This window comes from Dipodomys merriami, unplaced genomic scaffold (genome assembly GCF_024711535.1).
Source record: "Dipodomys merriami isolate MVZ:Mamm:240054 unplaced genomic scaffold, mDipMer1.0.p SCAF_534, whole genome shotgun sequence".
Taxonomy (NCBI): domain Eukaryota; kingdom Metazoa; phylum Chordata; class Mammalia; order Rodentia; family Heteromyidae; genus Dipodomys; species Dipodomys merriami.
The window spans coordinates 590,959-606,318 of NW_027206107.1; the positions used below are offsets into that span (position 1 = coordinate 590,959).

The 15,360-nt window shown below is 46.1% G+C and overlaps 1 protein-coding gene across 5 annotated transcripts in view; it reads left to right on the forward strand.

Annotated features, from left to right (window-relative positions):
- The window catches only part of LOC138811552 (signal-induced proliferation-associated 1-like protein 3), a 159,468-nt gene that overhangs the window by 2,347 nt on the left and 141,761 nt on the right, over nt 1-15,360 (forward strand). The window contains exon 1 of one of the 5 annotated variants that reach the window (XM_069999316.1): nt 12,964-13,060. The exons of the other annotated variants lie outside the window; for them this stretch is intronic. The gene's annotated coding sequence lies outside the window, so the exon portion shown is untranslated. Of the gene's footprint in view, nt 1-12,963; nt 13,061-15,360 lie in introns of those variants that run through there. 5 annotated transcript variants of the gene reach the window in all.

The window sequence follows — 15,360 nt, forward strand, 5'->3', positions numbered from 1 at the left end:
TGACAAGGCCCACTTGATTCTTTTAAGTCACCAAGGATTAACATATGCAGCATATGTATTAAGAAGGGGCAGAGAAGACAATACTGGCTTGGCTAGACTGCAGTGGCTGCAGATGTGAAAGGCAGGCCTGACTTTCAGGGGACCCATTCTATGATTTTAGCTTGGCACAAATCAGTTGAATTGTTCATTTATTTCTGAAAAATTATACTCTTTGTCAGCAGGTTAGAATATCCTGTGTGGGAAAGTGGCCACCCCTGGCATGTGGGGAGACAGCACACACACTACACACCCCAGAAAAGGCTGGAAAGGAAATTTACTAGATCTCAATTTAGGTTGAGTCTGCTGTCTGAAACCTGTCTTTGTGATTTTCAATTGAAAATGGAAACTTGTGGTCTTAATCAAATTTATGATGGTCATTAAATTCACCTGTGTGTGTATATGTGTGTGTTTTATCTCCAGAAATAAGGCAGGGGCTTAAAATACCTTGGAGATGGGAGGGGGAGAAATGGGGGAAAGGAAAGGAAGGGGTGCCATTGCCCAAGAAGCATTGTATTCATTACCTGACTTATGATTGTAATTCTTTATAAAAACAATTTAAAAAATTAAAGGGTTTCCTAACAAGAACAAAAAATCTTGGTTGGCCTCCATTGTTAGTGACAATAGCATATGGTTGTTTAGTACTCTGGGTAGAATGGTTTAAGTTAAATGTGAGCTTGTTTTTTAGACATTGCAGTTGTTAGGTGGTAAATCAAAAATGGAATTTAGGAAGTGTAGCAACCGGTACCTTTTTTTTTTTTTTTTTTTTTGCTACAAAACATGTTTTGCTGATAATTTCAAACTTGCAAAATCTAAATGTATTTACATTTTAATAAAAGAGTTGAGCAGTCATTTCTTATAAAGTGTTAATTTTTAGCTGTTAGGGGTTGTTGGACCACTTTGCACATTTGTATTTTCAAGACTGGTATTACTTCTAGTTTTTAGGATTGTTCTGGTCATGGCCTTTGTGTGTGTGTGTGTGTGTGTGTGTGTTTGTGTGTTTGTGTGTGTATGTGTGTGCATGTGAGAGAAAGATAGGAGAGGAGGATAGATTAGGTTGGATTTGGCTTTGAAAAAGAAGTTATGCAAGAAAGATAGGCTCATTGTGACACGTCAGACAATTCAGAGATGTAGATGGAAAGTAGTTGTTGCTCCTCTCCACACCCAAGTCCCATCCCTCAGGGATAACTGGTTGTTGAAATTGTGAATAATAAGCATCCACTGGCAGGTTTTTAGATACCAGAGTGAAGAAAATGGATGTGCTTTTGCCCGTGGTGATTTATTTTATTTTATGTCAGTACTATGGCTTGAACTTAGGGCCTCACATTCTTGCTTAACTTTTTCACTCACAGCTGGCACTCAACCAGGAATGATAGGTGCAGGCCCATTCCTAGTGAAGAGAGAGTTTTGCAGACTTGTTACCCAAGCTGGTCTGAAGCCATGATCCTCCCAGTCTTAGCCACTCAACCTCCCAACTGTGTCCAGCCAGGGGTGTTAAAACATTTTTTTTGGGGGGGGTCTGGTTGTGGGGCCTGAACTCTGGGCCTGGGCGCTGTCCCTCAGCTCTTCAGCTCAAGGCTAGCGCTCTACCACTTGAGCCACAGCGCCACTTCTGGCTTTTTTTTTCTTTTTTCTTTTGTGGTGCTGAGGAATCGAACCCATGGCCTCATGCATGCAAGGCAAGTGCTCTACCACTGAGCCACCTTCCCAGCCCAACATTGTTTTTAAATGGGGCTGGCCTCGAACTTCTCTCTTCCCAGTCTCAACCTGCCAAGTAGCTAGGATTATAGGCATGAGCCATTGTGCCAGACTTCATTATTATTTTTTTGGGGGGGGGGTTCGGTCATGGGTCCTGAACTCTGAGCCTGGGCGCTGTCCCTCAGCACTTCAGCTCAAGGCTAGCGCTCTACCAGTTGAACCACAGCGCCACTTCCGGCTTTTTTTCTTTTTTCTTATGTGGTGCTGGGGAATCGAACCCAGAGCCTCATGCATGCAAGGCAAGCGCTTTACCACTGAGGCACCTTCCCAGCCCCTTCATTATTTTTTTAAATGAAAAAAGTCTGATCCATCCACTTTTGAGTGGTTTTAAGTATACTGGAGAAAATAACAGGGTAAAAGGCTGGAAAGTGGCTGGTAAGAGGAAGGGGTGAAGGGAAGGGGTAATTACTGTAGCTGATGGTCAGGCAAGGCCTCTTGGGCCTCTGAAGAGAAGTCATGTGAGCTGAGACCAGAGTGAGCAAGAGGCACCCGCTGTGTCAAGAACTAGAAAAAGAACATTCCAGGCAGAGGGAACAGCAAGTGTAAAAGTCCAGAGGTGGGAATAAATTTACTCTAGAAATAGCATCATAAATGAATGCAGAAGAATGAATTATCTTAAGATAATATCCATAGCAGCTATTGTAGTAATCGTATTTATTGTCTGCTAGGTGTTTCTCTTGGCATTTCATACCCATCCTTACTTAACTCTGATGGGAACCCAATGACTGGTTAACTTTACTGAGCTCATTTTACAGATGAGCAAATGATTTCAGGGTCAGGCTCTTCACTCTCTCTCCTTCCAGGCTCTCACTAGAAGGAGGCAGAGGCCAATGGAGGAAGTGGACACAGTATTTCCTGTTCATGTTTGTTTGACAGGCAGAGTGCTGCAGACTATGTTAGTGCCTTATTCATTTGGCAGCAGGAGCAGTGTGTGGATGATGTGTCATTTCAACTGGCAGTAAGACACAATAGCCCTGGCATTAGTAGTACATGTCTGATCTCAGGACTTAGGAAGACCATGAGTTGAGGCCAGCCTGGGCTACATAGCAGGAAACAGGATTAGGTTGGGCTGTTAGGATGGTTTGCTGGTTGTTTCAAAATCAAGGTTGACTGCATGGCTTTCATTAGATATGGATTGACATGTAGCACAGGTCTGAATGGGCCAGTGTCTCATTTGGGCAATCTTTGTGAGATTTTGGGTTGGCAAGGGGTAGGATGTTTTAGCCATCAAGCCAGCCTTATTGGTTGTTAAAGTGTCATATTACAACTTAGCAATTAAAATGATGAGATGTGGCCTCTGAAGAGACACCAGTCCTTCCTCTGTCCTATGATGTGTCCATTTTGATTTGTAAAGTCTGGGCCTGCCTTACAGGTTGTTAAGTATTTTGAATGAAGAACAGCCCTGGCTCAATGTGAGGATACTGGTGGATGCTTTGAAGACCAGGCATCTGGAGAGCTCCTTTCACCCGTCAGTCTGTGAAGCTGCTGCTGCTGCTGCTGCTGCTGCTGCTGCTGCTGCTGCTGCTGCTGCTGCTGCTGCTGCTGCTGCTGCTGCTTCTTCTTCTTCTTCTTCTTCCTCTTCCTCTTCCTCTTCCTCTTTCTTCTTCTTCTTCTTCTTCTTCCTCCTCTTCCGCTTCCGCCTCCGCCTCCGCCTCCGCCTCCGCCTCCGCCTCCGCCTCCGCCTCCGCCTCCTCCGTGTATGCTGGGCATCAGACTAGGCACTTGAGATCATTGAATATAATACAGGTTGAATATATCTTAGGTTTCAATCGTTCATGGAGATAATGCAACTACATGGGTGCTAGATGCTCTTCTAAACATTCTTAGTTGATACATAGTCTACTGGCCATATTGTAAAAAGTGAAAAGGAAATTATTACTAGGTGTGTGTGTGTGTGTGTGTGTGTGCGCGTGTGTGTGTGCTGGTCCTGGATAGTCTACTGGCCACATTGTAAAAAGTGAAAAGGAAATTATTAGTGTGTGTGTGTGTGTGTGTGTGTGTGTGTGTGTGTGTGTGTGTGTGTGTGTGTGTGTGTGTGTGTGTGTGTGTGCGCGCGCGTGCGCGCGCTGCTCCTGGGGCTTGAACTCAGGGCCTGGGCCCTGAGCTTTTTTGCTCAAGGCTAGCACTTGAGCCACATCTATTTCCAGCTTTTCAGTGGAATAGAGTCCCAGGGACATTCCTGACAAAGCTGGCTTTGAACAATGATCCTCAGATCTCCGCCTCCTGTATAGGTAGTATTACAGGAGTGAGCCACTGGCTATTATTAGCTTTTTGGTCCTGGGCTGGGCACTGTCCCTGAGCTGCTTTTGCTCAAGGCTAGTACTCTACCACCTTGAGCCATAACGCTACTTCTGGCTTTTTCTGTTTATGTGGTACTGAGGAATTGAACCCAGGGCTTCATTCTTTCTAGCAAGTACTCTTCCACTAAGCCACATTTCCAGCCCTCCCCTTGCCCCTTTTTAAAATGATTAATTGGCAATAAGAGTCTCATGGACTTTCCTGCCCGGTCTGACTTTGAACCACAATCCTCAGATCTCAGCCTCCTGAGTAGCTAGGATTATAGGTGTGAGCCACTGGCACTCAGCAGTGGAAATTAATTTTAATGATATATGTTATTTAATCTAAAATATCATGTAAACATGTAACCAACATAAAAATTAATGAGGTATTTTATAGTGTTGTTTTTACTTGAGATCTTTGAAGTGCAATGTGGGTTTGCTTTTTTTTTTTTTCTCTTTATTTTGAAATGGGTCTCACTTTGTTGCCCAGGGTTGGCCTTGAACTCCTGAGCTAAGGCAGTTTGCCTACCTTCGGCCCCTTGGGAGTGTGCTATTGAGCCTGGCTTACATGGTGTATTTTATACTCCCAGCCCATCCTATTTTGCCTCTCAGCTGTTTGGTAGGCACCTATAGCAAATGGCTACCATATTGGACAGCATGAGCCTGTTGTGAGGTTGACCATGACAGATCAAAAATACCATTTTTACTTTTTTCTTTCTTTCTGTCTTTTTTATGCTGCGAATGGGAGCTCAGGGCCCCGCACAGCCTGTACTCTCTCCCCCTTGAGCTGCACCCTGTTCTTGGTGGCTGAGGGATGGAAAGCATCTTCAGCAGCAACAGGTTCATACACCTTTGTGCCTGCCACTGCACTCAGCGCTGGTGGGTGTCACCAGTGTTCTGTGGTGGTGGGAGCTGTGGTCATTTCCACTTTTACAGATGAGGAAGCTGAGGTAAGGCATCAGAAGGCTGCAGACTCAAAGTTGGAAAGTGGTGGAGGCTGAATTCAAGCTCAGCTCCAGTACATGCTTTCACTGTTTATTTATTTATTTGTTTATTTATTGGTACAAAAGGTAGAATCACTGTGTTGCACCCCAGCTCATGAAACCTTGTTTGTATGTGCGGTCTTTAGAGAGTGTTTGAGTTTAAGGCAAAGAAAGTTGTGAAAGGATTTGTTATTCCTAGAGTTTGTCAGCAATGGTCCCTGAGTTTATGTTGGTGCCAGGGTGCCAGTTGAGACCTGAAAGAGTCCAGGTCCATTCCTTGGATTGAGCTCTAGGTTTGCTGAAAACAGGGACCTTACTCTCAGAAAAGAGAGGAGTCTGGGGAGAGAGATCAATAGGAAGCAGGGAGAAAGGAAGGCAAGCAAGGGCCAGCCTGTTCATAGCATAGGCTCATTTCTAAGCTGCTAAAGACCTGTCCCCTGGTGTCTGCACAGTTCTTCCTGTCACTCAGCCAAAGCACAGACTAGTGAATTTTGCCATATTCTTATGTTGGGAGACATGGCAGAGTGGGCAGGAGCAGGAGAGGTGGTCACAGAAAACCTCTGTGAACTCTTTGGGGTCACTGTTTCAGATTCTCTCTTGGCTCAGAGTTCTCCCTCAAAGGTGGAGGATGGATCTGAGTCTCCTGCACCAACAAGGTAGCACAACTATCCATCTGCTGGCCAGTGCTTGGTAGGTAAAAGATGCTCAGTGAGGATCTGTGGACGGAACTCCATGCTAGCTGGCCTTCACTAGGATGTGTCATCTGCAAGGCACTGCTGTGAGGGCTTTTCATTTAATCCTTCTGTCCACTCCAGGAGACATATGGGGCACTACTGTTGTTAATACCTTTATTTTTATTTATCTGTAATGCTGAAGTTTGAACTCAGGGTCTTGGCACTTACTAAGCAAGTGGTCTGTTATTATATGAGCCACTGCATCAGCCCTGGTACTTATTTGTATAGCAAAACTGTAGTCTAGAGAAATTTGTAAGTCTCAAAGCTAGGATTCACAATGGAGCCACTTAATCCAGAGTCTAGGCTCTTAAGTACTATATGACTGTCTGTGAATGGACAGACAGATAGGGAGGGTAAGTAGGGTTGTCCACACTAGTTCCAGCCTCTCCACCTAAGAAGCGGCCTTTTGGGAGCCCACTTCAGCTTCCATACCCTTGAGGCTTGAGCACTACTCAAGGCATGGGGTTTTTTTCTGTGTTCTGGAACCTGTTCTTTCTCTTTCTTGAAAATAATAAAGCAGGGGCTGGGAAGGTGGCTCAGTGGTACAGTGCTTGCCTTGTATGCATGAAGCCCCGGGTTCCATTCCTCAGCACCACATAAGCAGAAAAAGCCAGAAGTGGTGCTGTGGATCAAGCAGTAGAGCGCTAGCCTTGAGCTGAAGAACTGAGGGACAGCACCCAGGCCCAGAGTTCAGGCCCCATGACTGACAAATAATAATAATAATAATAATAATAATAATAATAAAGCATTCTGACTATCACAGAGGAATTCTTAATTCTTCCAGTGATAATAATCTTGTGGTACTGCTTTAGAGAAAACCTTTGTCTTTAAGCAGCTCATTCTGCAATTCTTGTGAATGAAGTGTTCGAGTTATCTGTGATGTGCTTCAGAATGGTTGGATGAGGGGAGAATAGAGAGGGCTAGTGTGTGGGGGTGAATGAGAGATGAAACAAGACCGGCCACAAGTTGATAATGGTGGAGCTGTGTGATGAGGGTATACATATTAAACTCTTCCTTTTACCTTTGTGTGTTTGAAGTGTCTCATGTTATGCAAAGTTAAAAACAAGTGCAATAAATTACATCCAACATTTGTGCGTTTCAAGCTCAAGTGTATAGGTAGGGGATTTCCCTGCCTCTGCACAATCCACTCAGATAATAAAATGTTGGCTTTAAAAAAAACAAACAAAAAACAAAAACCTTCATTATGCAAAACAGTACCTAGCCAGGACTTTGGAAACCCCTTATAAAGGAGATTGCAGTGAGAACATCTGGGAGGCACCAGTAGCCCCCACACTTCCACCAGTTCTCTGGAGCACAGGCCACAGTGTTGTTGCCTTGCAGTCAGTTCACTGAGGTCCCTCTTCCCTACTGTGGGGCCCCTCCCACATTTTTTTCCAAAGACTTGTTTCAACAAGAGACCTAAGATCCTCCCAAGATCCTCCCATCAGCACAGACCACACTGCTCCAGTGACACCTGGCCTTCCTCTCTCTGATGGGCCTTTGTTAAGGACCTAGAAGGAACCAGAGTCCTGCCCTATGTTTGTCTGCACATTGTGGTATAAGGCTGGGAAAGTGTTAACCTTCAGCTTTGATTTGTGACAAAAGGAGGCAAGAACCAGCTTGTGACAGTGCTTGGGACCTAATGATATTTCTCATCAGGCCAGTGGTGAAGACTCTTTCACAGCCAGCATGGTTCTCATTCATGTGGATGTTCCTGCTGGATTTATTACTCAGGGAAGGGGGGGGCGGAGGAAGGAGGAGGTGGTCTGTATAGCCAGTCAAATTGTGATGGAATCCCTAGGTGAGAGGAACACACACTTGGGGTTATCTATAGGTGGTAAATGAGGTGTCGATGTGATGGTGCTAGTTGGTCTGATCTTGAGAGACACTTGTCTCCTTTGTTCCTGATGGTGACTGTCTTTTCTGTAATGTGTCCTGCTCAGCACTAGATTCTTGGTTTGCAAGAAGAAGGCAAATAGGAGGGCTGGGTTCTATCCCCAGCCACATGCTAAGAATAGATCCCAGGCTTTTTACTTGCTAGATAAGTTCTCTACCACTTAAGCCATGTTTCCTGTCTTTCTTTTGTTCTTAGTTTTTCAGAAAATCTTTCACTAATTTAGACCTGATCTTCCTACCTCTGCTTCTCAGGTGAGATTGTGGGTGTGCCTTACCATGCTGGTCTGGTTTTTGAGTTAGGGTCTTGTGAACTTTTACTCTGCTTGGCTTTAATCTGCAATGCTCCTGTCACCACATTCCAAGTAGCTGGGATTACAGGTGTGCACTACCATATCTACCTCTTTTTCTTTCAAAGGTGCTTTTTTGCACCCCTCTACCATCCCCATTTCTTTCAGGAGGGGTCTCCAAGGAGAGTTTAGGTGGAAAAAAATGTTGGAAGTACCATCTCCATGGTAGGTGACTTGATTTGTGTATGTTTCATCTTTGGGACCTGCACAGGTTGAATCTGAGGGCAAGAAACCAATGCTGACACTGAACATCTGGTTCAGGCTGTGCGAGGAGACCTAGGAGCCTTGGTGGAGAAGTGGAAAAAGACCCTTTAGCCTTCTTGTTTGTTGCACCTCTGTACAGACCAGAAAGATAGTTATTCATCACTGAACTCTAAGGCACAGGGTTGGGTCCTGTATGGTAAAGTAACCTTTTTTTTTTTTTTTTTTTTGTTGGTCGTGGGGCTTGAACTCTGGGCTTGGGCGCTATCCCTGCACTCTTCAACTCAAGGCGAGTGCTCTACTGCTTGAGCAACAGCTCCACTTCCAGTTTTCTAGTGGTTTATTGGAGATAAGTGTCTCACGGACTTTCCTGCCCAGGCTGGCTTTGAACTGTGATCCTCAGATCTCAGCCTCCCGAGTAGCTAGGATTACAGGCATGAGCCACCGGCGCCTGGTTTGAAATAACCTTTAAGGAGGTACTCAGCTTTTGGAGAGGCAGTAAGGAGGTCACGTCACTGGTGTGCCTTTGGCTACAATAATCAGCAAATAGGAGATTCATATAGTGTCTAGTGTGTGCCAGATGCGTGCAAGGCGCTTCACAGGAAGGGCTTCATGGAAGTCTCCCAGCAACCCTTTAAGAGAAGTGCTCTTATTGTTCCTCTTTTGCAGTATTTAAATAACTTGTTCAAGGTCACATGGCTCAAAAATTGTGGTGACTTGGAGTCTGGCAGTCTGACTCCAGAGGCCATTAATTAGCCAACTTCATGTGCTCCAGAAGGGTCCTCAGACCTGAGATCTTTCAGTCCTCAGAACAAATGCCACAGACAACTGCCCTCCCCCACCTCCCTATTCTTCAGATCCAGCTTCAGAATTTTCCTCCTTCCCTCCCTACCTCCTTTCCTTCCATTCTTCCTTTGTGGTACTAGGGATTGAACTCAGGGCCTTGCACTTGCTAGGTACTTATTCTACCACTTGAATCACACCTCCAACCCTTTTGCTTTATTATTATTATTATTTTAAAGTAGAATCTCACTTTTTGCTGGGTTGGCCTGGGTTTGAGGTCTTCCTATCCAGGTGTGTCACTACATGCCCTGCTAATTTGTTAAGATATGGAGTCTTGCTGACTTTTTGCCCTGGCTGGCTTCTAATTGGTCCTCCTGATCTCTGCCTCCTGAGCAGTTGGAATTATAAATAAGATTCTCTGGGGTTGGGAAGGTGGCTCAGTGGTAGAGCGCTTGCCTTGCTTGCATGAGGCCCTGGGTTTGATTCCTTAGCATCACATAAGTGGAAAAAGCCGAAGTGGTACTGTGGCTCAAGTGGTATAGTGCTAGCCTTGAGCTGAAGAGCTTAGGGATAGTGCCCAGGCCCAGAGTTCAGAACCTACGACTGACCAAAAAAAAAAAAAAAGAAAGATTTTCCGTACCCAGCAGGAATTTGTGCTTCCAACAGGCTCCCAGGGATACTGGTGTTCCTGGTCCAAGAAGTACATTTTAAGAACCATCAGTGTGCTGTAACAGGAAATCCAAACGAAATGGGCCTGAAATAAGGAGATTGATGATCTCCTATTACAAAAGAATCCATAATCAATATGAAGATTTACTAAGCAATTCCACAACATTTATAAGGGCCCAGTCCCTCTCCTTTGTGCTACTTTGTCATACAGGGTGTGCCTTCCATGTCCTCAGGCTCTGGTGTGGCCACAAGGGCCCTTAGTTGGCACACCCTGATAGGGCCATTTGCCCAGCAGCAGCAGCAGCAGCAGCAGCAGATATCTCTTCCTCACCTGTCTTCTCACTCCAAGGCATTAATGCTTGCCTCCCAGAATCCCCTCATATCTCACTGGTGAGCACTGTATCACATGACCACCTCTGGACCAATCATAGGCAAGGGTCATTAGGATTTACAATCTTTAGGCTACAGCTAGCACCAGTCTTACTTATCTGAGTGGCTCTGGGAGGAGAGTGGCAGTAGAAATCAAATCTGAATTTGTTATAGGAAAGGATTGGGAATGAGGCTAGACCTTAGGGTAGACAATTATCTCTGGTGTGGAACTGAGGGAAACAAAGTGGAATCATAACCCCAGGCATTTTTGTGTCATTGCACTTAACCAATCTTGTTTTATAATAATCTCAGTCACTACTTAGCTTTCTTTTTTTTTTGGGGGGGGGGGTCCAGTCGTGGGGCCTGAACTCTGGGCCTGAGCGCTGTCCCTCAGCTCTTCAGCTTAAGGCTAGCACGCTACCACTTGAGCCATAGCACCACTTCTGGCTTTTTTTTTCTGCTTATGTGGTGCTGGGGAATCGAACCCAGGGCCTCATGCATGCAAGGCAAGCGCTCTACCACTGAGCCACCTTCTCAGCCCACTACTTAGCTTTCTATTCTCCAAACATGGCCCATTTAAAAAACAAATACTCAGAAACCATGTACCATAGGAACCCTTGATCTTGTTGGGATACTCAGTGTTTCATCTGATATTTCAGGGGCACTTGAGTTGGCCACAAGGCAGCAGGTGTATAGTTTTTGAGAGCTTGCTTTGCTCAGAAACACCTGGGTCTTTCCCTGCTCTCTTCTCACACCTGTGCAAGAGGCCCCTCTGAAGTCTGCTCAGAGGGCTGTGGACTGGGTGAAAGGAGAGAATGCAAGTCAAGTGCTTGGCCGTTGGCTGGCATATGTGGAGTGCTCAAGGCTAGGCTCTTCTCATTTTTTTTGGGGGGGGGGGGGGAGTCCGGTCGTGGGGCCTATACTCTGGGCCTGGGTGCTGTCCCTCAGCTCTTCAGCTCAAGGCTAGCACTCTACCACTTGAGCCACAGCGCCACTTCCGACTTTTTTCTTTTTGCTTATGTGGTGCTGAGGAATCGAACCCAGGGCCTCAAGCATGCAAGGCAAGTGCTCTACCACTGAGCCACCTGCCCAGCCTCTCTTCTCATATTAAATGTGAGGGGTTTTTGTTTGTTTGTTTGTTTTTGTCATGGGGTTTGTATTCTGGGCCCTGGGCACTGCCCTTCAGCAATTCAGCTCAAGTCTAACATTCTACCACTTGAGCCACAGCGCCACTTCTGGTTTTCTGGTGGTTTATTAGAGATAAGAGTGTCACGGAGTTTCCTGCCTGGACTGGCTTTGAACCATGATCCTCAGATCTCAGCCTCCTGAGTATCTAGGAGTACACGTGTGAGTCACCGGCACTTGGCTAAATGTGAGTTATTAATTGAATAAATTATCACTTAATATTCCTGTGCTCTTATTACCCCTCCCCCAACTGTATGCAACATTCTGCAGATACCTGTTGCTGTCATTCATGGCTGCAGTGTAAAGCCATCATCACCCTGAGAGATGGCAGAGGGGTAGAGAGATGTGGCTTGGGCTCTGGAGGAGCCATACTACCCATTCATGAGTCCTGGGTCCATCCTAGTTCCCTGTTGATCTTGGGCAAGCCACTGAGTTTCACAGTGTCAGTTTTCAGATCAGAAAGATCTTCCTAGGTTGCTAGGTGAGAATCAAAATCTAGAGCACTAGCTCAGAGTGCTTGGAACATCTCAGTGCCTGACCCATAGTCATTGATGAACAGGGCTGAAAGCTTTCCTGCCAGTTTATTTACAGGACACTGTCAGACCCCATGGGCAGGTTCTGTATGTTTTTTGTTTACCTCTGTGCTCCAGTGTTTGACATAGAATAGACACTCCTTTTTCCGTTACTGTGGCTGAAACAAAGAGCAGTAATAGTTTTTCTTAATTTTTTCTCCACCATCAACTGCCCAGTATTTAAACTCAATGACCATTAGCTGGTTGCTTCCTATTTTGAAGATTCTAGTGTAGGCCTGACTAACCCCGAGAGCAATGTGAATCAATAATGGCAGCTTATAGCTATTGAGCATTTTTGTGAGCTCACTGTGAAGATCTCACTAACTCTCCATGCCCATTCCATTTTACAGAAGAGGAAACTGAGGCCCAGTAGGCACACCTGTGGCTCTTTACAAGAGGAGATTTAGGTCAAAAGTTGGAATCCCAGAGCCACTGTGGCTGGGTTGAATCCCCACCCTGTCATGTTCTTGCTTTTTGACCTTCAGCTTGTGACATGTCTGTTCAGTGTTAGAGGGTAATTGCAAGACTGGGGAGAGATAGTCCATATGAGGGGTTTAAAACCGTGCTGTCCTTTGCACAACTTTCATTGGGATTTGTGGTGGTTGTTAAAGCCATTGGGGCAGGGGCATCCAAAGCTGGTTGGAGGAGATCAGCAGCAGCCTCATTGTCTTTGCAAGCTGGAGCTCATCCTCAGTAGTGAGGGAGCCCACCTGAGAGTGGGAGGTTGGGAATGTAACAGCCAGGCACAAGCTCAGGCCAAGGGATGCCATGGCACAGATCCAGCCCTGGCTCTGTCCCTGAACAGGTGGCTTGTTCCTGAATCGAAGGTAACAGGCGAGTTGTCTTTGTTACCTTAGAGCTTTCTCTTAAGCCCATTCAGACTCCAGGACCACGTGTCTGGTGAGTAAGGACTTCTTTTATTTCCCTCCCCAAAGGGACTATTGGCAAAACAGCCCTCTTTGGGAATGCGCCTGTTCTCGAAGCCCAGCTATCTCTGGGGGAACTCTGGTGGCGGCGTGTTCCTGCTGCTGTTGAATAAGTCGCTGTTAGAAGCTGGCATGGCTGGTTCCCGTTTCCGCATTCCAGACACCCACAGCGCTGGGGGAGGCACCACCCCCGGGCGGCCATAGAGCTGGGGCAGGTGTCCTTCGCCTTTAGGAAGACTGGGGACAGGTACCACACCCAGGGACAGCCTAACAGTCGCCTGCCTACTCTGTGATCAGGACTGAGTTCTGGGACACTGATTAGGTGAGCAAACTTGTAGAGAAAGTTAATAACTTTCTTCTTTGTGAGAATTAAACTGTTGGCTTTTTTGTCTCTTACTACCTCCCCTCCTTGTCTTCTCCCATGAAATGTTTACCTGTCTGTCCCTAACTGTAAAGACAGGGTGGGCAGAGTGTTAAGTAAATGAGAGGAAAATAGAAGGCATTTTCCAGGGGAAGAAGTTGGGGACTTTAGTTGAACTCTTACTGGATACAGACTCTCTTGCCAGGGGGTGTGGGCACCCAAATTGTGATCTCAAGTGACCCCCTTTTCCTCTCTGAGCCTCAGGTTTCCCTTCTTAGAAAATAGCAACAGTACCACACTGAGCCATAGAGGTATGAAGTGTTCTGAGCTTGGACAGATATTACCTGCCCTTGTGCCCCACCTCAGCCCCCAGGCTCCTGTGGCTTCCTGTGTGACCCTATCTCTGCCTTGGCCATTCTAGCTTGACATCCTGAAGCTACTCCGGCCTCTTGCGGTTGTTCCTGCCTCCCAGCCTTTCCCTGGCTCTTCTCTCTGCCTAGAGCCTTTCCTTACAGAGTCTCCAAAATCTCCTCAGTCTTTCAGGTCACCTTCCCCTTTCCTGGGAGCCTTCTCCTTACTAAATAGCACACTCAAACCCTTTATTCTGCTTGATTTCTTTTTCTTTTATTTTTGTGCTGGTCCTGGGGTTTGAACTCAGCCTGTCCCTCAGCTTTTGTGCTCAAGGCTAGTGCTCTACCATTTGGAGCCATAGCTCCACTTTTAGCTTTTTGGTGATTAATTGGAGGTCTTATGGACTTTCCTGCCTAGGCTGGCTTCAAACTGTGATTCTCAGATCTCAGCCACCTGTGCTCAGCTTGCTTTGATTTTCTTCATAGTATTTCTTTGTACTCGACTTGTATTTGTTTATTATCTGCCCTTCCCCACAACCGCATGCAATCCCTGTACTTCTGTCTTTCCACAGCACCCGACACATGGTAGGCACAGCCTAAGTTATTTAATGAATGACTTTATGGTATTAGGTACCATAAATGGTGAAGATGTGTGGCCAGCTCCATTTGGAGTTTGATTAGAACATCAGCGGTGGCCACCTGCTTCCTCATGGTCACACAGCCATTCCTGGGCCTGCCTCCAACCTCTGGTTTCCTGGCCCTTGTAGCTGCTCATATAGGCAATTTGCTAGAACCCAATGTGGCGCAGGAGGCCTGGGTGCTAGGGAGTATAATTTAGGTGGGTAACCTGTGCATTTGTGGGAAGCTGACTTTTTCTGCAGGCTTTATCCTGCGGTGGGGAGTCCAGGAATGCCTGGGAAGTAGGAATGAACCAGCCACACTTTATCAGTCTCTACTGCTTTAATAGGCAATAATTCTTGCTGTGGGCTGAGCAGATCTTAATTAAATGGTGAGCTTGAGGGGTCTGACTGTGTAATAGCTGACACATTCTCATCTGTTTTCTGGCTCTCAGTGGTAGCAATTGATTCTGTAAAAATATCCTGGGCAGGGCTTCCCTGATCTCCAAGAAGTGAGGTCAGCATGAGACACTTACGGTCTTAGTGCTGCCCTGTCCCATAGCCTCACCCTTTGGGGCCTGCTGCTGTTTGCAGAATGTGCACAGTGTAGAGAGCTGCTCCAGCAGCAGCAAACTACTTGTGTCCTTTGAGCTTTGGGTACAGTCTTTCTCTAGACCTTGATTTCCTTGTCTGGAAAGTGGGGCTAATTATAGTGCCTGCAGTTAAGTGAGAAGTTAAAGGGAGATCAGATGATGTAGCACTGTGTGTGGTATATTGCAAGAGTCAAGAAATGAGGATGGTGGGTCAGGTGTGGGCACGCCTAATGGGAAGGGGAGACTGGGAGGATCAAGGTTTAAGGCCAGCCAAGGCAAAGAATCAGCACGACTCCAGCTCAAACAGTGGCCTGTGCTTGTTATTCCAGCTATGCAGGAGGCATAGATAGAGAGGATCACCACAGGTGGAAGCATCTCAATCGGAGGCTTATCTGGGCCAAAATACAAGACTATCTCTGAAGAATAACTAAAACAAAAAAGGGCTGGAGTCATGGCTGAAGTGGTATAGTGCCTACCTAGTAAGGGGAAGGCCCTGATTTCAAGCCCCAGTACTTCCCCCCCCCCAAAAAAAAAAAAAAAGGAAGAAAGGAGAATGGCAATTATATTTTTCTGAGTTTCCTTCATAATATTTTCAGCCTGGTCTTTTTTTGGGAGTGTCTCTTTCTTATGGTTTTCTACCCTGCTCCCAAGTCAGCATCCTCTCACATACCTCACTGATACTATCAAGTACTAATAGGCAT